Source organism: Leopardus geoffroyi, chromosome B1, assembly GCF_018350155.1.
Source record: "Leopardus geoffroyi isolate Oge1 chromosome B1, O.geoffroyi_Oge1_pat1.0, whole genome shotgun sequence".
In the NCBI taxonomy this organism is placed as follows: Eukaryota; Metazoa; Chordata; class Mammalia; order Carnivora; family Felidae; genus Leopardus; species Leopardus geoffroyi.
Genome location: NC_059327.1, coordinates 126,451,611 through 126,477,129, shown reverse-complemented (window position 1 = coordinate 126,477,129; position 25,519 = coordinate 126,451,611). Strand labels below are relative to the sequence as shown.

General features: G+C 39.6%; 1 long non-coding RNA gene across 2 annotated transcripts in view; it reads left to right on the top strand.

Annotated features, from left to right (window-relative positions):
* The first annotated feature begins 15,305 nt into the window (after positions 1 to 15,305).
* Positions 15,306 to 25,519, top strand: part of LOC123595151 — a 258,461-nt gene continuing 248,247 nt past the window's right edge. For both annotated transcript variants that reach the window (XR_006711056.1, XR_006711064.1), the window contains exon 1: positions 15,306 to 17,000. This is a non-coding gene — a long non-coding RNA (uncharacterized LOC123595151). The remainder of the gene's footprint in view (positions 17,001 to 25,519) is intronic.

The window sequence follows — 25,519 nt, the reverse complement described above, 5'->3', positions numbered from 1 at the left end:
ATGCAGACTCTCAAGAACTCAGAACTACTGAATTTGCATTTTAACAAGACTCCTCAGGTGATGTGAGTGCACATTCCTGTGGGAAGACTTGCTCTCCACGATGCCTGAGGGGTTACCTGATTTAGGATCCTTTCAGAAGTTTAAGACTTCTTAGGCTCTGCCTGATTCTAAAAGACTTGAAAATCCTGCTGCATTCAATTGCTCAGCTGTTGCTAATACATGCTGAATGTCCTGGGAGTTAGGTAAATCTTTTGTTTTCCTGCTCAAAGGACAAGGATTTCCTTCAGGAGCACAGTCAATCCAGGATGTAGATGATCTTTTTAGAGAGGTCTGAAAAATTTCCTTCCTTTTTTTCACCAAGAAAATGCTGGAAATATTTGGCAGACAGTGAGTTCAAGCTCAGCACGGTCTGTGTGATACCAGTCTTTTGAAATGAATTAATGTTTGCATTAAGTGGTAGAACGTTGGCAATCTTTGCTGTGTGCTTGCAAATAATGTATATGCTACATTTATTGAGTGCAAAGTTCCATATATATTTATCAGATCATGCTTTCAGGTGGTCATGTATTCCAGGCAGTAGGAAGGAGGAAAGTAAAAAAAGGGTTTCTCCAAACTCAGCTCTCTCTAGCCTCACACAACACTGCTGCTTCTATCTACCCCAGTGGCCAGGAATTAGTCCCATCTTATGGGAGCCTGGAAGATACAGGCTTTCTCTGAGTGGTGCAGGATGCCCAGGTAGGAATTGGAATTTTGTTTCTGAGGAAGAAAGAGAGATTAGATATTTGTATGTAACTACTAGCACTTGTGACATGTGCTAAATTCCCTTTCCTCATTAACATGACATTTATGTTTTTTTGTTTGTTTTGTTTTTTTGAGAGAGAGGACTGGGGAGAGGAGCAGAGGAGAGAGAGAATATCAAGCAGGCTCCATGCTCAACACAGAGCCTGACGCAGGGCTCGATCCCACGACCCTGGGATCGTGATTCCAGCCGAAATCAAGAGGCAGATACTCTGCCGAGCCACCCATCGCCCCGATGTTTCTATTACTTGTTAGCTGACACTTGGCTCTTCTAAAAGACACTGCTTCCCCAACAATATTCTCACATAAATGCTGGCTTTCTGTCCCAAAGACCACCCACTGAGGTAGTTCAGGTGTGACCTGAACTGCTCTGATTTCCCAGAACTATTTCAAGACCAGTCATTAATTCTCCCTTTTCTTCTAACACACGTTGTCCACTTAGCCATGCACTATTCAATTACATTATACTTCCTCTCAGAAACTGTCAGCTGCCAAACTCCTAATCCCTGTGCTCAAGTCGCTAAAGACTTGAGTTTCTGAGTCTTCCTCTCCACTCGCATCCTGAGCACGGTATCTTCTAACTTAATGTGCACAACAAAGCGTGGTTTTCAAAGTGCAGTCCAGTGTTCCTGAGGTTCTCAGGGACTTAACTTTTCCAGGGGGTCCATGAAGTCAAAAGTACTTTTGTAATAAATCTAAGATGTTATTTTTCCTTTTCACTGTCACTCACACGTATGCGGTAGAGTTTTCGAGAGGCTACGGGATGTGTGATATTGCAACAGATTGAATGCAGAAACAGATGAGAATCCAGCTGTCTCCTATCAAGCAGCCTTTAGAGGTTCATAATAGGTAAATGGTGGTACTTTTATTTCTAATTTTGTTTTAGAAAAGATATTCTTTCATAAGGATATGTTCTTTATGTTAACATGTAATAGTTTATTATTTTGAAATGAATTAATATATATCTTGTAACTTAAAATTTCTGAATTTATATTTCTCACACAGTGGATATATATGAACAAAAATATTTTTTAGGGACTCCAGTGTTTAAGAGTGTAAAGGTCTCCTGGGACCAAACAACTTTAGAAATGCTGAGGGAAACAAAAACAAAAATACAATATCTCAGCCTCTAGTTCCTTGCCTTTATTTTTATCATATTTTTAAAGGTTTATTTATTTTTGAGAGAGTAGGGAGGGGCAGAAAGAGAGAGGGACAGAGGATCCAAATCTGGCTCTGTGCTGACAGCAACGAGCCCGACGTGGGGCTTGAACTCATGAACCACAAGATCTGCCCTGAGCTGAAGGCGGATGCTTAACCAACTGAGCCACCCAGGTGCCCCTTCCTTGCCTTTATTGAAGGCATCTTTGCCCTGTAAAAATAGTGGAGGAACAAGGGGCAACAGTTCATGTCTGATCTCCACGTTCAACTGTCCAGCATGCTTATGCTTATGCTTATTTCCTCGTTTTTTTCTGTTTATATATGTAGATTTTAAAGATTGAATGTACCTTAGTTTCAGACGTATGACGTAATAATTCAACAACTCTACACACTATGCTATGCTTCCTGCAAGTGTAGCTACCAAGGTACAGCACAGGCAATATAGTCAATGGTATCGTAATAGCGTTGTATGGTGACAGATGGTAGCAACTTCCTTCTTCATATTTCCAATTAGATGTGTCATGGGCCCTTTAGGTTTATCATGTCAAAGCAAAATCTCACCACTTCCTCATCAAACAAGTTCTTCCTCCACTTTTACTGCTTCACAAAAATGGTATCATGATCCACCCAATGTCTTAAGCTGAAAGCTTGAAAGTAATGCTTGCCTTTCTTTCCTCTGTCCCCATATTAACAATTTACCAGGTTTTGTCATCTGATGCATTTGTCATGTATCTTGCTTTTTGGTGTTCACATTTTTTAATTAAAAATTTTTATTGTAACTTAAATTTATTTTTGATACATAATGCTGTGTAAGTTTAAGGTATAAGGCAGGTTGATTTGTTTGATTTATACACAGGACTGCAATGTGATTGCCCTTGTACCATTAGCTAAAAACTCATTTCACATCATTAGCATTTCTTTCTTTATGTTGGGAATAATTAAGATCTAGGCTCTTAGCAAGTTTGATGTTTAGAATATTGTTGTCTATAATCACTGTACTGTACTATACATGAGATCTCTAGGACTTATCTACTAGTTGCAAATTTGTATCCTAAAATAGCATCTCTCCTATCCCAGTCCCCCCACCTCAGCTCCTGGTAATCACCATTTTATTGTTTTTATGGGTTCATTTTTTTTTTTTTTAATTCCACATATAAGTGATGTCATATACTAGAAATCTTGCCATTTGTGACAACATGGATGGAGCTTGGGGATATTATGCTGGTGAATAAGCCAAAGAGGAATATTGCTAATTTCTTAGTGGCTCTGGAATCTGTCTACTGATCTCCAGCCCCAGTGTCACTACCTTAATTAAGAATACCAACATCTCGGGGCGCCTGGGTGGCTCAGTCGGTTAAGCGGCCGACTTCGGCTCAGGTCATGATCTCGCGGTCCGTGAGTTCCAGCCCCACGTTGGGCTCTGTGCTGACAGCTCAGAGCCTGGAGCCTGTTTCAGATTCTGTGTCTCCCTCTCTCTGACCCTCCCCTGTTCATGCTCTGTCTCTGTCTGTCTCAAAAATAAATAAACGTTAAAAAAAAAAAAATTAAAAAAAAAAAAAGAATACCAACATCTCGGGGCGCCTGGGTGGCTCGGTCTGTTAAGTGTCCGACTTCGGCTCAGGTCATGATCTCACGGTCCGTGAGTTCGAGCCCCGTGTCGGGCTCTGTGCTGCCAGCTCAGAGCCTGGAGCCTGCTTCAGATTCTGTGTCTCCCTCTCTCTCTGCCCCTCCCCTGTTCATGCTCTGTCTCTCTCTGTCTCAAAAATAAATAAACGTTAAAAAAAATTAAAAAAAAAAAATACCAACATCTCAGACTCTGATTTCAGAGTGTCTTCCAAGTGTCTCTTTGCTCCTCTCAAATCTGTATTACAAATCTCACTTGGATTGAATGTTCTGAAACAAGTCTGGTCATGACACTTCCTCACTAAAACTCTTTTATTGACTTCTCACTTATCTCAAAGTAAAGTATAAACTCCCTGAGATAATTATAATTTTGTGAACATACATTATTTCCATAAAGCAGATACTATTAGAACCAAATCATCTTTTTAAAAGATAAACCAAGGTGTAGAGAGGTTATATAACATGTCCAATGTATTAGGGAAACAGAACCAGTGTGAATTACAGGATAAGGGATTTATTATAATATTAGTATATATATGTAGTATTATGTGATATGGGAAAGGAAGGTCATAAATGAGAAACCAGAAGATTAGAAGAATCACCAGGGAGTCAGTAAGAAAAGCCAAGCAGGTCCAGCTACGCAAGTGGGACTGTGAGGGTGACTGGTAGCTAAGTTTCTGGGGGGCATTTTCTCTGTGAATCCGTAGTCAAGACATCCAGTGATGGTCCAGGGCTGCTTTGGGTCAGAAGAGCCAAAGTTGAGGAGAAGAAAAGGACAATCTGATTCCCTCCAGGCAGCTCTGGGTCTTTCCATCACTTTCGACCAAGGTCACCTTGAGAGGGTAATGGCCGCTGCTTTACTTCCACCTACTAAATCTTGCACAATTTCCTTATCTGGCCAATGCCAACAGAACAATCCAGGGAAGAGGGTATGAAATATGCTTCTCAAGGTAACCAAGGTGCTAATGGAATGATTCAGCACACCTAAAGTCATCAAGACACAGCTTGTAAGTGCAAACAGGATTTCGCCTCTGGTTCTATAATGGTTTACCTTATTATGCCTTCATGATTTGGCTCCTGATTCCTTTGCTCACCTCTGCCTTCTTGATTTCTGTGCTGCATCCTCTCCCTCTACTAAACCACAGCTAGGGCTCTGGCTATGAGGTGGCCTCTCTGACTTTTGTGCAAGTGCACTGGAACCCTGCCTTTCCTCATTCTTTTTCTGGCTGACTGTTATTTACCTTTTTGGTCTCAACTAAGCTGTTACTGCCTCCAGAATGACTTTCTTATCCCCTAAAGACTGGTTTAAGCGCTTCTGTGTGATAGGATCTGATGTTTGATGCTATCTTAGGACTCAACACCCACCCTCTATCTGGGCAGAAGCCTGCTGCTCTTGCTAGCTGTTGTATAACCAACACCTCACACGGTGGCTAATAAATCATAAATAACCACAATGTTTAGTAAGTTGTTTAACTCCCTCTTGGGACTATAAGCTCAGTTGAGACAAGGAGTTTTGTCTTACCTAATACATCCTCCGTCTATAACATAATGTCTATTTATATAAGATATGCTGAATTAATGAGGCCAAAAATATTGAGAAAAGCTTAACATTTAGATAATCAATTGAATGTGTTCTTTACTTGGTAAATAAGGTAGACAAAGACCTTGTCAGAATTAACTCGGGAATGAATATTCTTCAGCTCAGTTCATGAGCCTCGTTAATCACTCTTCTCTGTTCATCTCTTCAGGCACAGTTACTAAAGTAAATTTATTTCATGAAATTCTAGGTTATTCTTTCTGGTTTTAGTGACACCACAGTAAAACTGCAACTTCTTTAAAAGATTCAGAGGTTAAGCCAATAATAAAGGATGTGAATAAATTATCATTATTAGAGAATGAGAAAAACACTCTGACTTCCTTTAAAAATTCTTGTTTTTTATGCTGTTAGGCTTGATTACTGGGAGAGCTGCATTGAACAGTTCTGCTTGCTCATGAATTCTGATAAAGTCCAGGGAATGAAGTAATTACGGTCCTCGTTCAGAAGGAGGCTGCAATCCAGATGTAGTACATAGCAAGGTAGAGTTACTAATGTGTTTTCTATGAAAATACACTGGTTTCAATAGGAAAACCAAAGTGAAAGAATATGCTGTACATTAAAGTGAATCCTAAATCTTATAAATCCCTTTGAGGAAAAAAACATGGAGGAGAAAATGACATGAACTAGAGTACGATCTAGGAAAAGACATGTACTGTGTATTAATGGCTATATTGGCATGCCACAGGAGAGGGATAAGAACATTTTTTTAAAGATAAAATCAATAGTATCAGCCACTTCAGCTAAACGTGAGAAGATAATCCTTTGAGAGATAAAGGAGAAAGTTTTAGATGATTAGCACGTCCAAAGTTTTACCTATTTTAACAAAAATGTTAGTTGATAAGTGCAGCCAAAAGTGTTAATTAGCAAGTTAATGAATAAAGGTTTGTTTACATTCTTTTAGGATGAATTATTATTTGTTAGTAGAAGACTTTATTTCTCTACGAGTGTCAACACATTCAAGTGTTGGCGGAGCCTGGATGAAAGACGAGATGTTTATAATAAGCACACAATTGTAGAGGTTCAAATGCAGGACTTTTTGTTTAAACAAATGATTATGGCTAAAGTAGAAGTGTAAACAGGGCCATAATTCATGACACATCAATTCTTTTTCCTGCTGCAGCCATTAGTTTTACACCTTCCCAGTAACACCCATATGACTGCAACAAAATAGACCATAACTAAAGGATTTGGTAAGACTATGCTTTACAAGAAAACAAAAACAGATACAACATTACGGAAGTCCTGTGAATTGCTGTTTCATGAGTTTCCTACACTCATGGAGCTACACTACACTATGGGGACGTCTGCTATCTGAATCTTCTTTTGCTCCCAAATCTGTTGTATTTATATTGACATATTCTGCTTCTGGATTACATAAATTAGTCAAAAGACCTAAATAATATCGGAGTTAATTTTATTTTATTTATTTAATTTTTTTTTTTTTTTATGTTTATTTATTTTGGAAGGAGAGAGAGAGTGTAAGGCGGGAGGGGCAGAGACAGAGGGAGACACAGAATCCGAAGCAGGCTCCAGGCTCTGAGCTGTCAGCACAGAGCCCGATGCGGGGCTCAAACCTGTAAACCAGGAGATCGTGACCTGAGTGGAAGTCGGAGTCTCAACTGACTGAGCCACCCAGGTGCCCCAATCAGAGTTAATTTTAAGGAAATGGAAATCTTGGTATCAGGCCTTTCCATCTGCTACTGTATCATGACCTAGATTATATGTATGGAACATACTTGAATAGAACCTGGTCATGGTTATATAGAAGTGAATGCTGCTTTTTAATGACATAGCAAAACTTGGGAGTCTTCAATTCAGAGCTCTATTCACTCATGAGTATACTGAGATAAAGTCTTCAAACGGCTATTCATTAATCGGGAAGTAAAGTGGTAATAGCATGGTAAGGAATTCTGAGGTTAATGGCATCTTGGTGTAATTGAGAGTAAAGCTGGCTCACTAACTTTGCCAGCTCCCTGTGAGCATCATACACGCACATCATTCTATCCTCTCCTAAGCGGACGTCATCCTGGAGTGTGAAGGTCATTAAAACAATGGCAGCAGCCACAAAAACAGTATCTTGGTTAATACCTTCGACACCTCTATGTTAATTTCATATATATTACACACTTCTCTGTTTTCACAAGTATTGCGTTCTAAATGCAACATTGTCAGGTTGCTAAGTGTAAAAGTACAATTATCAGTAATTTTGAATTTGAGTTGCAGATACAGTGATAATTCATGTGAAATGTTCTATTGAATGATTTGAAAATCACTAAAAGCCCTCACAGTCATTAACTTTTTGGTCAGTTGTCTCAATTTCTTTCCCCTCAAAAGAGTACAATGATGTGGGCAGCCTAAGGCAGCAACCTCATTAATGAGTGTTCAAACATGAAAGTTGCCTTTCTCCAAGTCGATTTCTCACTGCCCAGATATTTATTCTTCATGCCTTTTTTAAAAGTTTATTTGTTTATTTATTTATTAAAGTTTATTCATTTTTGAGAGAGGGGAGGGACACAAGTGGGTGAAGGGGAGAGAGAGGAGGAGACACAGAATCCGAAACAGTCTCCAGGCTCTGAGCAGTCAGTCTGACACAGGGTTGGAACCCATGAACCGTGAGATCATGACCTGAGCCGAAGCCAGGCACTTAGCCAACAGAGCCACCCTGGGGGGGCCCTTAAGTTTTCGTTTTTTTTTTTTTTTTTTTTTTTTTTTTAATTTATTTTGAGACAGAGAGAGTGTGAATAGGGAGGGGCAGAGAGAGAGGGAGAGAGAGAATCCCAAGCAGACGGCTTACTGTCAGCACAGAGCTCAACGTGGGGGTCGAATTCACAAACTGAGATCATGACCTGAACTGAAATCAAGAGTCAGATGGTTAACTGACTGAGCCACCCAGATACCCCCAGATAATATTCTTCATGCTTGATCAGTGTCTTGTGGCTTGTTAGCACCATTCAAAATACTGCCACTGGTTTCTGTATAACATACACAGTAGACTGTAGTCATCAATGTACCAGGCTTCTTGTTAGCTTTGAGACCTCTCTTTTTTAACAGGGCTGGAATCTAAGGATGATCTGCCCCTATTTCAAGAATCATGTTAGAGTATCAGCATAGTTTAATTTCATTTATTCCTTAATTCTGATATCTATCTATCTCTAATATGTACAGGTCAGAAAACATAGTATGAACTAAAATGGGATTCAAATCACATGATTTATCTATCTGTTAAACATGTATGAATGTCAATTAATATGCTACAGAGTGTGCTGAATGCTGGGGAAACAAAAATGCAAATAAGTAGTTTCAGCCTAAAGAAGTTTAGCAACAAGGAGAAGAGAAAGATTAAATAAAAACTTAAAATTCAATATAATTTCAGTGCTTTCAAACTTTCAACAGAGGAAAGGAGGATGCTAATTAAAATATTTCCTCACTCCCTGTTGATGTTGCAATTTCAATCAGGCACAAAAACTTTATCTTTAATATCAAATGATATTGAAAGTCCTCTGTGGTGTCTGCGTGATGGCTTTGTCATTAACATTTCAGTCTGGGGCATCGTTACATCCATAGCAATGAAGTAACTTTAAGACAGTGAAACAAATGGTGAAGTATTTTTAATCACTAATTGTATATCTTTTTTTGTTTCACAAAAGAACAATCTTAGAAGGTAAGTTCATGGTTCTAGAAAGATCTATTACTAACAGTGACAAGAACAAAATGATAAATTAAGCTAGAAGTATGTAAGTGAATTCATGCATTAGATTGCACTTTTAACTATAGATAAACATATGGTAGTATTCAGAAGATCTAGGGGGATGGTCTGGTTAAGAATGTGAGCTAATATCCTGGGTTTAAATATCCACTCCATCATGTACTAGATCTGTACCTTACCAAGTTACTTAATATCTCAAAACCTCATTTTTTTTTGCATCTGTAAAATGATGGTATTAATAGTATCTGTGATTAAATTAGATAACAAAGTAAATGCTATAGTACCTGGTACATAATAAGCAATGAACAGTCATGATTTCTAGGATATTATTGTTCTTGTTATTTCAGTTTACCCTAAATTTTATTTAATCTGATCTATAATAGGAGTGTGTGTGAGAAAAATCAGTCTGTCCTTATTCTGTTTTAAGAACACTTGGTGGGTGAAACAGTAATGTTATGAAATTGATACAGAGTCATGTTAAACATTATTCATTCATTCCTCATAGATTTATCAAATTCTTAGTAAGTGCCAGGTGCCAGTTATTAATTTTGTGTTTTTGTTCTCAAGAAGCTTTCATTTGCATCAGAAAACATCTTGAAATACTCAGTATTCAGATATGGATGCCCTGAAAATCTGACCAGTAACCTTAGCAGTATATAATTGACGACCGTTTTCTATCATTTAGAGATGATAGTTGTTGTGGACTGGATGTTTGTGTCCAACACCCCACCTCTCAAATCCAGACATTGAAATCTTAACCCCTCATGTGATAGTACTAAACAGTTGGGCCTTTGGGAGATAATTAGGTCATGAATGGGATCAGTGCCCTTATAAGGGGATGAAGTAATCAGAGCTTGCTTTTTCTGCCATATGAGGATACAAGAAGAATTCAGTCGTCTGCAACCTGGAAAAGGGTCCTCACCAGAACTGGATCATGCTGGCATCCGGATCCCTGACTCCTGGTCTCTAGAAGTATGAGAAATAAATGTATTGTTTAAGCTATCCACTCTATTGTATTTGCGTTAGAGCAGCCGCATGGACTATGACAATAGCCTTTGGAATTCCTGAGCTGTTGCAAAGCAATTTTACCCCCAAGCCAGTAACTCCCAGTACCTGACCGCAATTCCATCATCTGGGCCCTTCCCATCCCATACCCAACCCAAATTACTACTCAGGTTGGTCTGGCCATTTTGTGCTAGACTCTTGCTTGCCCTGATAGTATAGTAAATAAACTTGTGTGGCTTTTTTCTTCATTAAGGGTTGGGTTTTTTTTTTCTGTTTAAAAAGGTTTTTTTTTGTTATTTCTGTAAATTTTCAACAAACCTCCATGTCTCCTGCTGCCTATACATCCTATTTATAGAATGTTAATTGTTGTTTCAAGAGATCTTTTTTTTTGAGTGGTCATTTCAGTTGAGAATTTAAAGATGGTTCTAAAATTGGCCTCATTATTCTAACAGCAAAGATATTTAGAGCACCTATTATGTGCTGGGCATTGTGTTATGTGTTAAGAATATTAAAAATTATAAAATAGGAGAGTGGTAATGCAGAAGTGTGGGAAGGAGTGACTAATATGCCTGGAGAAATGAAATGTTTTATGAAAGGAAAGACCTTTGACTAGGGTCTAGAAGGTGAATGTCAGATGATGAAGGGATATTGGTCAGGGGGCCAGATGGTAAAGTAGCCAGGAGAAGTTGTCAAGATGTTTGGCAAGCAGTCTGTTAGTCTGGAGTGTTTGGCAGATTGGCTGGAAAGGGATGTTGAGGCCAGATTATCATGGGCCCCTAAGGTCCCACTGGGATACATGGATTTATTCTGTAGGCAAACGAGAACCCTACAATTTTTTTTTAAGCAGATGAGTTGTAATTACATCTTCAATATTTCATGTATTCTGACTTACTCTATAAGTATCCAGCTCAATTTAATGAATAGTGTTACTTAACAAAATCGCAAATCTGATCTGTGTTAAACAATTCTGCTACCAGAGAGAAAAAAATACATTTTCGAATATAATTTCCTTAAATTTCCTCCTTGATCTTTTGCTTCCTCGTTCCTGCTATTTTTTGGTACTTGGCGGACTTGTTTTCTCTTTTGGTTCTTTCCTCTTGAGATTTCAGTTCTGTCCTTTCCTTTCCACTAATAGTAGCGTGAAATTTGCAGGATTTGTTCAATAGTGCCAAGGAAGGCTGTGGCTTTATTCTGCAGCATGCCCCAGAGATCATCAATTAAGCTATTTTTGTAGTATGGAAATCTATATAGTTTCAATGTTCTAGTATGAATATTTTCACAATATATTGTTTCAATACCTATGATATTTTTATAATTAGAAATGTCAACAGGGAATTCTAAAATGTCTTCTTTTAATGTAGTTATAGTCAATATTATTTCTAACATTAACAGTGTTAAATCTCTGTAATTTATAAAAGGCACAATTTCTGAATTCATGAAACAGAAGTCAAATTACTTTTCTCCACGAGCATAAAACAATTCTATAATTTAAGAACATATGATGGAAAGAATAGGCAATTAATAAGAGGCAAAACCCATTTTTTTTCCAGGTAGTTTCATTGGAGATTTGTTCTTCATGTGTTTTTGCTCTTTAACTTTTCTGTTCTTTTTTCTAGTACAGAAGGAAATAGTTGCTGTATATTTCTTCCTGAGGCACACACTGTAAATATACTGTGAGTCAGGAAAACACAGAAAAGTTCCAAGGTTGGCAAATCATTTCAGAAGGAAAAAGTCATCAGGAACGTGAGACTCCAAAGAAACAGATGTAAGAATTACTTTTTATAAGTTGTGTTGCAGAATTTTTTCCTAATCTCCCAGTTTTAGAAAATATGTACGTGGATGGATCAGGATGGTTCAGAAAAAAAGATACTTGGACTTTAGAAATTTAGAAAAAAATTTAAATATTGAAACGACATTGCCTTCCAATTTCAACGAGATTAATTTATATCAGGCCCTGGATAATTTGGCAACATATAAATAGGTGGATATTAATATCTGCTTAATATCTGTTTTATTAAGAAAAACTGAATAATGTTGACAGCAAAAGAAAGCAAAATCATTTCAGCATTTTTACTTCAGGTTTTTTTCATGACTGTTCCCATTTCAGTTGAGGAATTCTGTTTCTCTTGAGCTTACCTAGTGAACAAAATTAATGTTATTGAATTGGAATCTGTGTTATTTTTTCCTGTATATAATTACAGTTGTTTTGTATAAAATCAAATAGAGGACACCAGAAAACAGAGTAGAAGTTTTAGGCCATGAGTTTGGGAGTAATTTGATGCGTATTTTAATTGTGAGATTATGACTGACATGTATCAGAGTGAATGGATAGAAATATGTTCACATTTATTTGTTGAATTTATTTAATTATACATACTAATATCTATATTTAAATGAATTATATTAATGTTGATATTTGTGTTAATATTTTGAATTATTCACATTAACTATTTAAATATAGATGTGGAGAGTAGCAAGGGGTCTTAGAGATTTTTTAGTCTGTCTGCTCACCCACTGTAGAAACACCTTCTGTAATAGTCAACCTTTACCTCTGCTTGGATACTTGTGATGAGAATCTCACTTCTTTATGATGCAATCTACTATACAACATGAAAAAATCTGATTTTTGAGCTAAACTCACCCATTCCAATCTAGTAAAAGTGGTTGTGTTAAAAAAAAAAAAAAAGTGGCTGGGGGAGTAGTAAAAGACAGAGAAAGGATCCTCAGGAAGTTCACAACTTGGCAGAGGGCTAGCCAAGGGCATTAAATGCTGACCAGAGAGGGAAATTTTAAAAGCCACAAACCCTATTACTTCCCATGTTCCTGGCATGGCCAGATCTTCCCCCAGCTGCTACCTTTCCAAGGAGCTCAGGAAACATGAAAAAAAATATAAAGGACACAAGTATTTTGTCTTTTCACACTTTCTAGGATCAGGCTCATGTATTATCTTAGATTATAAATCTTCAGGTATTTTTGTCTAGTGTCCATTCACTGGGTACTTAAAAAATGTTCTCACTGGTATAGAGTAGTTTAGTGCACTGAATAAGACTGAGGTCTTGCCTAAGGTTCACATCCTGCCTCTTCTACTTCATAGTATGGCTTTGAACATGTTATCTAACTTCTCTGTTCCTTGGTTTCCTCATCTGTAAAATGGGAATGAAATAGTACCTTCTTTATTATGAGACCTCGGTACATTAGTATGTGTGAAGTGTTCAGCAGCATGCCTAACACATGGTGATCACTCAATATGGCTTTTATTATAGAAGCTACATATTTCACCAATACTTATACCTTCTTATATTAACAAGTGAGGATTTAAATATTCCAGTTGTTGAGAGATTTAATCTCTTATTTTGTGTATGCAGAGTCAACGCATTAGCAGTGGGTTAAAAGGCAGCCACAGCTGTGTGAATTGTAGGGAAAGAAAGATTTCTTGCTTCTGCTGAAATATTTCTTTAATCTGATTCCCAAAATACCTCAAAAAAGAGACAAGTTTTTATTCCACATTTAGAGAGAAGCAATTTAAAAGCACATGCTCTAGAATGTTACTTAACATAGTATACATTAATTTAGGATAATGTTACTTAACATAGTATACATTAATTTAGGATAATATATTAATGGTTGTCAGTCCTTTATAGTTTTGAAAGAGGGGAGGTGGAAAAGGGAAAGATGTGGGAGTAAGGATACCAATGAAGAGGAAACAGTTGGAGAAGGGGAGCGGAAAGCCCAGAAGCACGCTCACTGTATTACTTTGTTCCTCAGGCCTGTCCTATTTAGCTGCATGTAAATTCCCCAAGTAGTTTGTGGGCAAATGTCTACCTTAATGGGAAGTAAGCCTGTGAATTCTTTGAGAGTCCTCACCTTTGCTGACCTGGTATTCTCTCCTGAGATATCTGGAACTTTTATAGGATTTATTTTTACAATTAGATGAAACAAAAAAAAGACATTGTGTTTTTGTTCAAATTTTGTCATTCCACCAAACGGAAACCCTCTCTCCTCTTGTTTTTAATAGCTTCCCCCACCCTGTCGTCCCTCGTGCCTTTACAAGCACCACCATCCCAGGCTGCAAAGCAGGGAAGCAGCGTCTACAACTCTACCTGAAGTGTCTTTCAAGTCTGCTATTGATCTTGGTAGCCATGTCACTATGTTGGTTCAGATCTTCACTCTACACGATAGACTCCTAACTGGTTCTGTGCTTCCATTTCTCCCTCTCTAGGTACCTCTAAATGACCTTTTGAAAACTCCATTCCAGCACTTAACTCTTTGTTTTAAAAATCACTAATGCTTCCCTATCGCCTAACAAGGAAATATCTACATCATTAGCATACCTGACAAGGTCATTCCTGAACCTTGCTGAGCCTGAGATTCAATCTGCTGCACCTTCTCCTCCTAACTTGGGTAGCAGCACTGAGCTACCAGCTGTTCCCTGGATGCACTCTGCTGTTTTCCATATTGTTCCCCTCTGCTTAAAATGCTTATTCTGTTTGCAGCTGCCCTTTTCATCTCTAAAGACCCTTCAGGACCCTGATGTGACCACTCTGTCATTCCCAGGCAGAATAGCTGCTTTTTCTGTGCTCTAGTAGTTGTGTGTGCATGTATTGATCACTGTGCTTCTCACAGAATGTGCAAAAAAAAAAAAAAAAAAAATATATATATATATATATATATATATATGTATATATAATTTGTTTTTTGTCTCTTCTATAAGTTTCAAAAAGGAATCAACAGGGTTTGAATCTCAAACACCAGTGTGTGGCATGCCATAGGTACTCAATAAATGTTGACTGTTGAATGGCTTATACCTCAGATTCCCCATCCCTGCTAATTTCAATGCTACCTTCTCAGGTCCACTTCACAGTTTCTTTATGGTGCTCTGATCTCCCATGCAGAGCGCTTTTTTTCCTTTCATGAAAAACTATACAAATTTCTTTATTCCTGTTGGAGAGTTTTTTTTATACCTTATCATTAAAAATATCTCCTTATTTATAAGTTAGCTGAAATTGAATTGTGTCCAGAGATGCCTGTATTCCCTGGATCTGTGTCTTATGTCCAGCAGATGCTTAGGATATTTGCTGAATAGAGTTAAGCCAAGAAAAGCCAATCCTTAGCACATCTTCTGAAAAGATATGCATGACCCGAACACTGCTCCACAATGTCTGGTTTCATTGTGGTTTCTGAGGACAGAAATTCTAAGAGAAAAAAATACGTGTGCCAAATAAGAGTTATCAGTAATTCACACAGTACAGGGGATACATTCATTTAGATTTCTTTTCTCTTTAAACCTAGTTAATATCAGGATGGAAATGATACGAAATTCGACCGAAGACCAGCAAAGTAATTTAGGAGCACAGAGGACTTAAAGTGAGGGTGAATTGAATGGTTTCTATTTTAGGATTCTTGGGTACCAAGGACTAGATTATGAAGGTTGAATCAGGAAGGCAAGATGATGTCAATGGCAAACACTACCTGTTCTGAAAATTTTCTAGTGTTATACTAAACAGACCTTTCTTCTTCCAGTCCAGCATCAGGCACCAGAATTCAGTTTAGTCCTGATAATATTATGTATGGTTCAGGTACGTTAGGGGGCAAATACACTTTCACGGGGATCCTAAAATTTCTTTGGGGGAAATGTGTGTGTATTTCACAAACTCATCAGTAAATGCCTGGAGTACCACCTGTTCCTAACTTGGGAGCGGTATAAAATAAATTTATATACAATTGAGTTATTGATGAGTTAAAAAGATACTTAATGTCTAACAACAACAACAACAACAACAAAAACCAATGGGAATAATTTTAGAAAAGGGAGGAGTTGAAAGAAAAAGGTTTGCCAAGACAGGGTAATAAATAGGCAATAGAGACAGGTGAAGAAAATTGGAAAAAAGCTAGGTCATGATGAAATGTCATTAAGTCGTTTAAGTCACACATTTGGTGATGAAGGAGGAATTATCGGTATATTTACAAGATAGAAAAGTTTTTCAAAAAAAGGAAATTAATTCTGAGGATAGGCAGCTGAAAAGGCCTTGGGAGTTAAAAAAAAATTGTAAGTCACAAGATATCTCCCTGGGAGACAGAACTGGAAAACCGCTGATTTAAAAAAGTTAACTCTTGTCCCCAAGTCTCCCGAAAGACTGTAGACTAGCTTAATTTATATTTACTTCCGTAGAAAATATTTCAACACAAAGTTTTCGCAAGGAGACCACAGAGTAAAGCGGTTACATACTTTTCCAAAATAAACACTACTAATTATAAAATTTCATCAAATATAAATGGAGGGCGTTTTCTTTTTCTTTCTTTTCTTTCTCTCTCTCTCTCTTTCTTTCTTTCTCTCTCCCTCTTTCTTTCTTTCACCAGTTTCAAAATATTTGAGGAAAGGAAATAATTCATTTCCCTAGGAGGTCCAACTGTGTGTTTCAGAGTTCCTACACCCCGGCCCAGAAAAGCAGACATAATCGGATGTGTGTGCGTATTTTCTGCGAGGTGCGTCAGCATTTTATCAACTTCTCAAAAGTGTCAGTGGCCCTGAGAAGTTCAAATTCCCGGCACTAGATTGTCTTTGGGAGTCCCTTTCAGCTCTCAATGTACCGTAATCCCAAGAATCTTTGTTCTTGTAACCTAGCCTGTTTTGAAACCCCTTCTTCCACACATCTAGGACTGCCATCCAAGTGATGCTCTGCGAAGCGGGCTTAGCTGTGGAAGTTCCCCCTGGACCCGGGGCTGGGGAAGGGCATGAACAGCGCAGCTCCCCGAGTCCGCTCACCACTCCTTACACAGGCAGCGGAGCTGGGGCAGCTCCAAGTGCGCCGAGAAGTGTAATCCCTCCGCTAAGTACTTGGCTCTCAGTCTCCAATCACTAGTGGGAGCTGGAGAGGGCAAGTGAAAAAAAAAAAAAAAAAAAAAAAAATCCAGAGGCAGCCGAGGAGCGAGAGGAAAAAAAAAAAAAGTCCCGCGGCGGCGGCAGAGCGGCCGCGGCGGCCAGAAGTTGACGGTGCAGCGGTCGCGGGGCGCGGGGCGCGGAGTTGGCGTGGGGCCTGCGCGGGGCGCCCGGACAGTTGGGGGGCCGCGGGGACAGCGGCGCTCAGGACGCCGGTGCCGGGAGCTCAGCGGCGGGTAAGGCGCGGGGGGGTGGGGGTGGGGGCTTGCGCGCGGGGCTCGTCCCTGCAAGCGAGCGGGAGGCAGCGGAGCCGGCGTGGGCAGGGGGGCGGCGCGGAGCCGGTGGCGGCGCTGAGGTAAGGAGCTAGCGCGCAGGGGGAGAGGAGAAGAACGTGCAGCGCGGCCGTGGGGCGGCGCGGCGGCGGGCAGCGGGTCACAAGGTGGCCGCCCGGGCTTTGTGCGCGGGCGGCGCTGCCGGGACCCCGAAACCTCGTGCCGGCGCTGGCGGGGAGTTGGGGGCAGAGGCAGCTGCGGGCGGGACACGTGCTCCGGACCGGGGGAAGGAGGGACGCGCCGAGGCGGGGAGTCGGGACCTGCGCACCCAGGGATGGGGCGGGAGGGCGAGCGGAGGGCAGCCCGGGAACGGGGGAAACGGGCGCGAGTCCGGCAGCCTGGGAGGCAGGACCCGCAGACGCCCAGCTCGGCCGAGCCACCTGCCTCGGAAGCCTCCCGGGACTGCGCTCTGCGGCGGGAGAAAGTGCGCAGCGGGCTGGTCTGGAGTCGCGGACTCGGCTCTCGGTGTCTGCCCCTGTTGCCTCTTTCCCTCCGTCTCTTTCCCTCTGTCTCTTACTGTGTCTGTTGCGTTCTCAAATGTTTCTCTCTCTCCCGTTCTCTATCTCTGCCTCTCGCCCTCTCCCCACCTCCTCTCTCTGTCTCTCCCTGGGCCTGTTTGTGTGTGTCTCCCTCTCCCCACCCCCTTTTCAGTCTCTGTGTCCCTCCCTCTCTGTCTCCTTATCTTCTTCCCTGTCTGTCTCCTACACTCTTTTCAGTCTCTCTCGTTTGCAGGCTTTCTGCTGCTCGTCTGTCTCTACTTCTGACTCTTCGCTCTCAGCGCTCATCAATCCACTCGTGACCGTGGCTGTCAGGGCCCCATATTTCTGTCTGTCCCTTGCGGGGTTAGGGTTTCAGACATTAGAGAGGATCCTCCGGAAGTTGTCCAGTGTCTTATTCCTTTTGAGCTGCACCACTTCAGCTGGATCCTGGGTCCTTCGCATTTGTTCTCCATAGAATGGGAACTCTGTAGTTTCCGTGAGTTATTAGGAATTGCTCTTTTCTTAGTCACCTTTCCACCAAGGTGAGGTCAGTGACTGAGCAGCCACAGAGGTGCCAGTGAAAGAAAACAGAAGAAGAGAGCCGCTTAATTGCCTCCAACATATAAAGAGAATGTACCACACGTATCTGCAGTGAAGCAGAACCACCTGAGAAACGTTTCTGAATTGTGGAAAGAAACACAAAGCCTCCAATCATGAGAGGAGTCAGCTAAAAAGTATTTGAAAATAATTTGAAAAGCATTTATGGAAATGTCTCGCTGTACTAAACTGATGCCAACGAATTATCTGTGTTTCTTGCATATATTTTTAGGATCCTAGTGACAACTCTCCTAATTATTGTTTTGGGAAAATTATGAGAAATGTCCTGTGTCAACTGGGACATTTGTTTTTGAGAAAATATTCCGTCTTTGTACTCTTATACCTCTTTACACTCCAGTGATCAAGAAGAATTATTTTTAACTGCAAAGAAAATAGGAAAGGATTTGTCAGTAATTTTAAAACATGAGACCTTCCAGAGATCAATAATTTCTTTGGAAAACTCTCACTGTAAGGACGTTTTGAAGGATATTACATCTTAGTGAAATATGCAAGTTATTACACACTTAGATCATTGTGTGATGCAAAACCAGGTTGTGTGCTGTAAGCAAATCATAGTAGTGATGGTTTTTTATGGGAAACATAGCTGGGAAATTAATTGCTCTGATTTTCACTGTTTTCTTTAGTCATGCATAATGTACCTTTGTTTTTAGCAAAATATGGCCGAGGGCTACAAAACTTGATACAGTGTGTTATTTGTCCAATCTGAATTACCATTTAGAAAACCACCTTTTCCTTTTGCTCACGAGATAGAAGTTGATATGATCTCATTACTCATGTGCTAGGGTCTCCTGATGAGTTTTAATGGCACTGATTTGTGATTTTAAATCAAAATGTTAGCTTTTGGTGAGTTAAAATCCTGATTTATGTCACGTTAGTGAATCATCACTATTTATAGGGGCTTTGCCACCTTGTCTGCCAGGTGCTGCGTGGTGTTTAGCCCAGGCAGGGTTGTCTGAATTCCCTGTTAGATTATTGTCCCTCAGTGACGTGCTGCCTCTACTTGGGGTGTGTTCACATATGTCCCTCAGAATGTTCCAGTCATTAAATAATATTTATTAAGAGGAAATTGACTTAATTTTTTCCTCGTAAACTTTGAAAACTGTGTGAGATGGCCTGATAAAACATTTTTATACAGTAAATACTGATTTTATTATTTAACAGTGTAAGGTAATTTAAAATGTGATCTCTTTTGGTGCATATAGCAGCCTCCAGCAGTCAACTTGTGTTTATCATCCAAATCTAAAGTCAGTTGTCACCCACTCCAACCTGGCAAATCCCTTCCTAATTTTCCTAAGCCTCCTCATCTCTGCTGCTCCGTTTCTGGGCACACCTCTCATTGTTTCCCTCTCCGCCTGTCTGGTTCCTTGCTGGGCTCTTCCTCACTGGGCTGTCTTTTCATTGAAATAAAATAGTGTGTCTTTTCTTTCCTTCCCTGAATTTCAGATGCCCAGTGAAGTACCTGCCCTACGATAGTCAAAAAATCCTTGAAGGGTGATTTGTCTTTAACTTGTGATGCTAATTCTCTGTAGGTGCAGTAGCTCAAAGGAAATGCTATAGTGTGGTGTAATAGATCACAGACGGAGGGATGAGACAGTCTTAGAAAGCATCTCCTCACACACATTAATATTAAAGATGAAGAGGATGAGGCCTAAACAATTTGAAAACCGTGTTCAACAATAGACTATGAAGCCACAGTCCTTTCCCCTGGACTCCTGCTTGCCTTCATTCGCTAGAAGTAAATCCATTACCAGGAGCTAACATTTACTATCTAACCTCTGAAGATTTCTTCTCATGCTGACCAGTGACAGTCATGCGTGAAACTGACCGTCTTGCAACAACTGATAGTCATTGATTATACATAATCATGGAGGTAATAGTTGTCTTTCGAACATTGACTTCTAAGTGCATTTATGCGAAGCATTGTGCTGTGTCATCTTGGGCAGACTACTTAACTTCTACCTGAACAGAAGATTCACATTCTCTGGATTAAATTTTCTCCTCTGTAAATTTCTGTGCATGTGTTGAGTGGGGGTAGGGAAAAAAGAAAGGAAGTTTGGACCAGATTAGGAGCACTTTTTGAAGTTTTTCTTCAGAGACCACCGGTTTAACTCCCAGAACAACTGCATATTCATCTGTTTTACATATCAGACTTCCCTGTGAACTTTTGTTTGAAAAAAGACTAACACAGTTTAAAGAAAGCTTCAAGACCACTTACTTTTCCAGTCTCTCTTGTGATTCTTGAATTTCATAATCAAGATAATTCCTAGCTTTTAAATCTGGGTATTTGGAGGATGGTTGATAAAGTTATTAGGATAGAAGGAGAAGCTGATTTAAAAAAAAAAAAAGTTTATTTTTGAGAAAGAGAGAGAGGGAGCACGAGTGGGGGTGGGGCAGAGAGAGAGGGGACAGAGGATCCAAAGCAGGCTCTAGTGGGCAGCAGAGAGCCTGATGCAAGGCTGGAACTCAGGAGCCATGACATCATGACCTGAGCCGAAGTCAGACTCTCAACTGGCTGAGCCACCCAGACGCCCCAGGAGGAGCTGATTTTGCCTGAGAGATACTAATTTCAAGTTCTCATATGCTGAATTTGATGTGATGGTAGAAATTTAAGTGGAAATGTTGGACTATATAGAGGCACCCAGTATTCCCAGGAGGGAGGGGATAGGGCTAGAAATACACACTCACACTGAATTTATAATTAAAATTGAAGAAAACTAAAACTTATTAGAGATAGATAAATAAATGAAGGTTTGGGAGTGGACAAGAGGGGCATTTTGTTACTTCTGAGTATTTATTAAGGTCTATAGTATTGAGACAGAAGTAGGGTATTATATAATAATGTACATCAGGCAGTAAACTGTTTTCACGATTTTTAGAGTATCTACTTTACATCCTGGTAATCTTAATTACATTCATTTTACTTAAATGTTTGAGTGCCTCCTCTCTGCCTGGTGTTGTTATACACCTCAGGGATACTGTAGCCATAAGAGACCCCAGGCTTCTGCTGTCGTTGAACTTGCATTCTAGAAAGAGAAAACAACCAGGAGCAAGCACATGAGTAAGACCATTTCCAGGAGTGAAGATTGACATTCGGAAAATAAGACAGGGAGGTATGACAGCACGTGACTGGGGCTATTCTTTATATGGGGTAGCCATGGAAGTCCTTTCTGAGGGTGTCCCTGAATACCAAGAAAGCCAGCACAGTGGAAATCCAGGAGAACTTCCTGGAAGAGGGAATATCAAAGCTGCCTCTAAAGCAGCAGCAAGTTGGGCACACGCTTGTCAGTGTGGTTGGACTCAGGCAATTAAAGGAAATGGTAAGAATGAGGTCAGAGAGATAGCCAGGCCCATGTTATGGAGTCTTTTATTGAACCACCCTGGAAGATTTTATACAGAGGAGTCAGTAAGTATGACTTAGCATGTCTGTAGTGTGAGCAGGAATGTCTGAAGTAAGATGATGAGGGAGGCTATGAGAAGGATCTCGCTGATAGTTCGGTGGTTTGGCCGAGGGTGGAACCCAGAGAAATTGATCAGATGTTGTTCTTATTACTGAATAAGAGTCACTGAGTTGAATCATTTCCCCCATCTTGATCAACATTGCAGCAATCCACTGGCTCAGTACTTGCTTTTACTCTTACATCCACACTTCATTTCCCACATGTCACCTCCTTACCTTCCTTCAAATATCTCCTGGGCTATAAGCGCCTTGACTCAGAGGGTGCAGTATATCCTGACAAGGTTCTTCAGGGCAGACTCTGGACTATGCAGGGATGCTTGACAGTTTCAACTAACTAACATCACTTCATTTTACATACAATTTGTGTTCTGGTTACAGAGGAAAGGAACCAAGTAAGTTAGAATTCCTTTAATCAGGCTTCAGTGGCATTTTTCTCTAGCTCTCAGCTTTGAAAACAGCAATGCTTCTGTAAGAACTTCACTGCGAAGTCCACGTTGCTAGATGTGGATCTCACCCATCCTTGTATCTCAGCCCTTTGCAAAGAACCAGTACATAGGAGGCATTCAGTACATATTTGTGGAATGCTGCTGAATGCAGTCTTCTAGAGGACCTATAGTTTTCACTCAGCTCACTTCAGTTCTCTTGTGTTTCAGCAAGTATATGGCTGCATGTGCCTGCAGCTTTAGAAGGTACTAAGTGGCACGTTTGGAAATGATTTTTCTGAAGGTTGTATTTCCTTATTGGCTAAAGGAAGAAAGATACAATCCAGGGTATCTCTTCATAACCTTTTCTTGCCTGGCTCTCTTGAGATAAATATTTTAGTCATTTTTATAGCAGTTGCATAGACAGGGACTTAAACAAGTACAGACACATCTGTCACTAGTTAATTTGTTGATTTATGAACCTAAAATGACTCCCAAGGAAGTCTGTAATGATGGTGCCTTTGTCTAAATTAATCTATCAATAGAAATCAGTGACTTTTATCTAACTAATATATTTTACAGCCATCTTAAAAGATACAAAATTATCAGTTCTGTTGTCCAATAGACATTGAGCCATAATAGTACATATAATGAGGGATTATCCCCAAATCCTTCCTCTTATTACTGAATGTAGTGCTCTATTCAAATGGGGTTGCAAACAACTTGGAATCACCTTACTGTATCTAGCAGTTCTTTTCACTGTTTTAATCCTTTTCCGTTAGTCAAGAGGCCACATCTTCTTTTCCTTAACTCTGTTTCCTTACCTCTATTTTGTTAATAAAACCTCCTGCAGTATCCCATTGCCTTCTGTGTCAGGAGTGTTCTGTTTGCCTCTCCAGATCCACTTTGAACCCTTCTCCCTTATGCTCTCTGCCTAGGACAATATCTGGTGAGCTTTTCTGATTTCCAGATGGCTTAGGTCATTGGGGAACCCCAGCAGGAGATTAAGGGGAGAGTGGAGAAGAGGCTCTTAATTTTCTTGGCTGCTTCTCTGCTAGATCAACTTGGGCTGCCTGGGTCCCTGCACTGAAAGGCACTACTTTTCTTAAGGTAGGCTTCCTTCCAGTAATCTCAGAATCTCTGCTTTTACTATCCTGCTTTACTGTACTATCCTTCAGGGTTCTTCTAAACTCCTGTCTGTACCTTAGATAAATCCTCTTATCAACTTATCAGAAGTTGTAACAGTTACGGTGTCATTTTCTGTTGATTCAGCTTCTGAAAGCCTCCTTTTTGGAGGCTTCTTGGATTGATAAGAACAGTTGGCCACACTTACCTGTATTGGACATCTGCTTTTCACCCCGATTTTTATTCTTCTATTCATGCAACAGTGGCATAGAAAACCTAAGTTGTTATATAAATCTGTCAACAAATTTATTGGTTTAAACACTTTAATTGACAGTCATCTGTTTACCTCCTCTATATGTAATTTGATTGTTTCATTCACTCTTACTCGTTCATTAGTACAGTACATATTTACAGAGTCAGTATTTAGGGCCAGGCAGTATGCAAGGCATTGTGGATACCAAAAGGCAGATGTTTACCCTTATGTGGCATGAGGATTGGAAGGAGCAGGAAAACAAAAAACAAAAAACAAAAAACAAAAAAAATCCGTAAACAATATTTAGAAATGAAGTTGTGATTAAGGCTGTGAAGGAAATTAGAAGGGTGTAGTGGGAGAGAGTAGTAGGAAGGACTCTTACTTTGCTTGAGATCACAAGCAATGGTCAGGGGCTTTTGCTGACCTGCGTCTGTTATCCAGGCTCTTTATGTATGAATTTTAGAAGATTTTCCTAAAGACACAAATAATAAATCTTGGTAGGATAAGTAGAAATTGTAGGTAAACCTACAGTTGCTTTATACCATTACTTAAACTTAGTATTATGGTACACATCTATATCCTCTTTAAGAATTTTTTTGTGCATTTTTATGTATTTTTAAATAAAACCGAGGTCACATAGATTATCTTGTTACTTGCAGTTTTCACTTAACCAGACATCAATCTATTCATTTTAAAACATAACATTTAATGTATAACCTGATAGTTAATGATCACTGTTGGTTATATTTATTAGGATTTTTATAAAGTTAGATAAGCATGAAGAAAATGAAAATGACTAATAATCCTACCACAAAAATAGTCTCTCGTAATTAGGAGTCTCGAAATTAATAGTCTCTCGAAATTAGGAACTTGAGGGTATAGAAATGGCTTCAGTCAGGGGTGACTGGGTGGCTCAGTGGGTTAAGCATCTGCCTTCAACTGAGATTATGATATCACGGTTCATGGGTTTGAACCCCACATCGGGCTCTGTGCTGACAGTGTGGAGCCTGCTTGGGATTCTCTCTCTCTCCCTCTCCCTCTGCCCCTTTCCGACTTGTGATTTCTCTCTCTCAAAATAAATAAATAAATGGCTTAAGTTATACAGATTTTTATTTCATCAAAACTCCTTTGAATTATGTCTGATAAAACCAAATGACAACAGAGAGGGAAAACAATGTAATCAAACCTCTTTTGTCTAGTAATTATATTCCAGAAATTTTTAGGCCTAACACCATTGCTAGTTATCTCTATCTTATCACATATTAAATGAAAAATTGGAGTTTGAAGAAGTGTAGGCTATATGACTAATTCAGGAAAGCAATTTACGTATAACAGTAGGTTTTACTTTATTTCATTTCTTTCCTCGATGTATCCCATGGAACCATGGTTTTGTGAATGTCAGGTGTTTAACTCAAGAAGGATCCCACGGGTGGCAGTGTCCCATTGCTAACTGTGGGGACTCTGGAGTTTGACTGGCTTTGAATCTTGGCTCTATTGCTTATTAGCTGTCTGACTTTGGGCAAATTACTGAACCTTGTTTGTCTCTGCATGATCTGTAAAATGGGGATGACAATAACAGTGATTACTTCCTAGGTTTGTTTGAGGTTTAGAATAGTGAATATTTGTAAAGGGTTTAGAACAATGCCAGGCAGGGAGTAAACACCACAGAAGCATTTGATAAGTAAACAAATGATCAAAGAAATGAGGGAATTGCTATTTTCCAACTGCAATACTTCTGTGAACCTGTATTATGCTCCTGTGCCTTGTGGCAGTCCCCCAGGGGGTATTTGACCACGGGACTTGTATTTTTCCTTGCATATATTCAATGCTAGTATTGAATTAGTATTCCTTAGAACATACTTTGGGAAAAATTGATATAAATAATTTACTAAACATTTCACCAGTCTATTTATTGTCTCCTGAAAGAAAGGAACCATTCTTGTTGCCGGGATATTTTTCCTCTATCTGTCACACACATCATTCTTGGGTTTTTTTTTCTTTTCCTTTTTCTTTTTAAAAGTAAAATGAATATTTTTTTTTTTACCCAGAGAAAGAATTTTTGCCAGTAT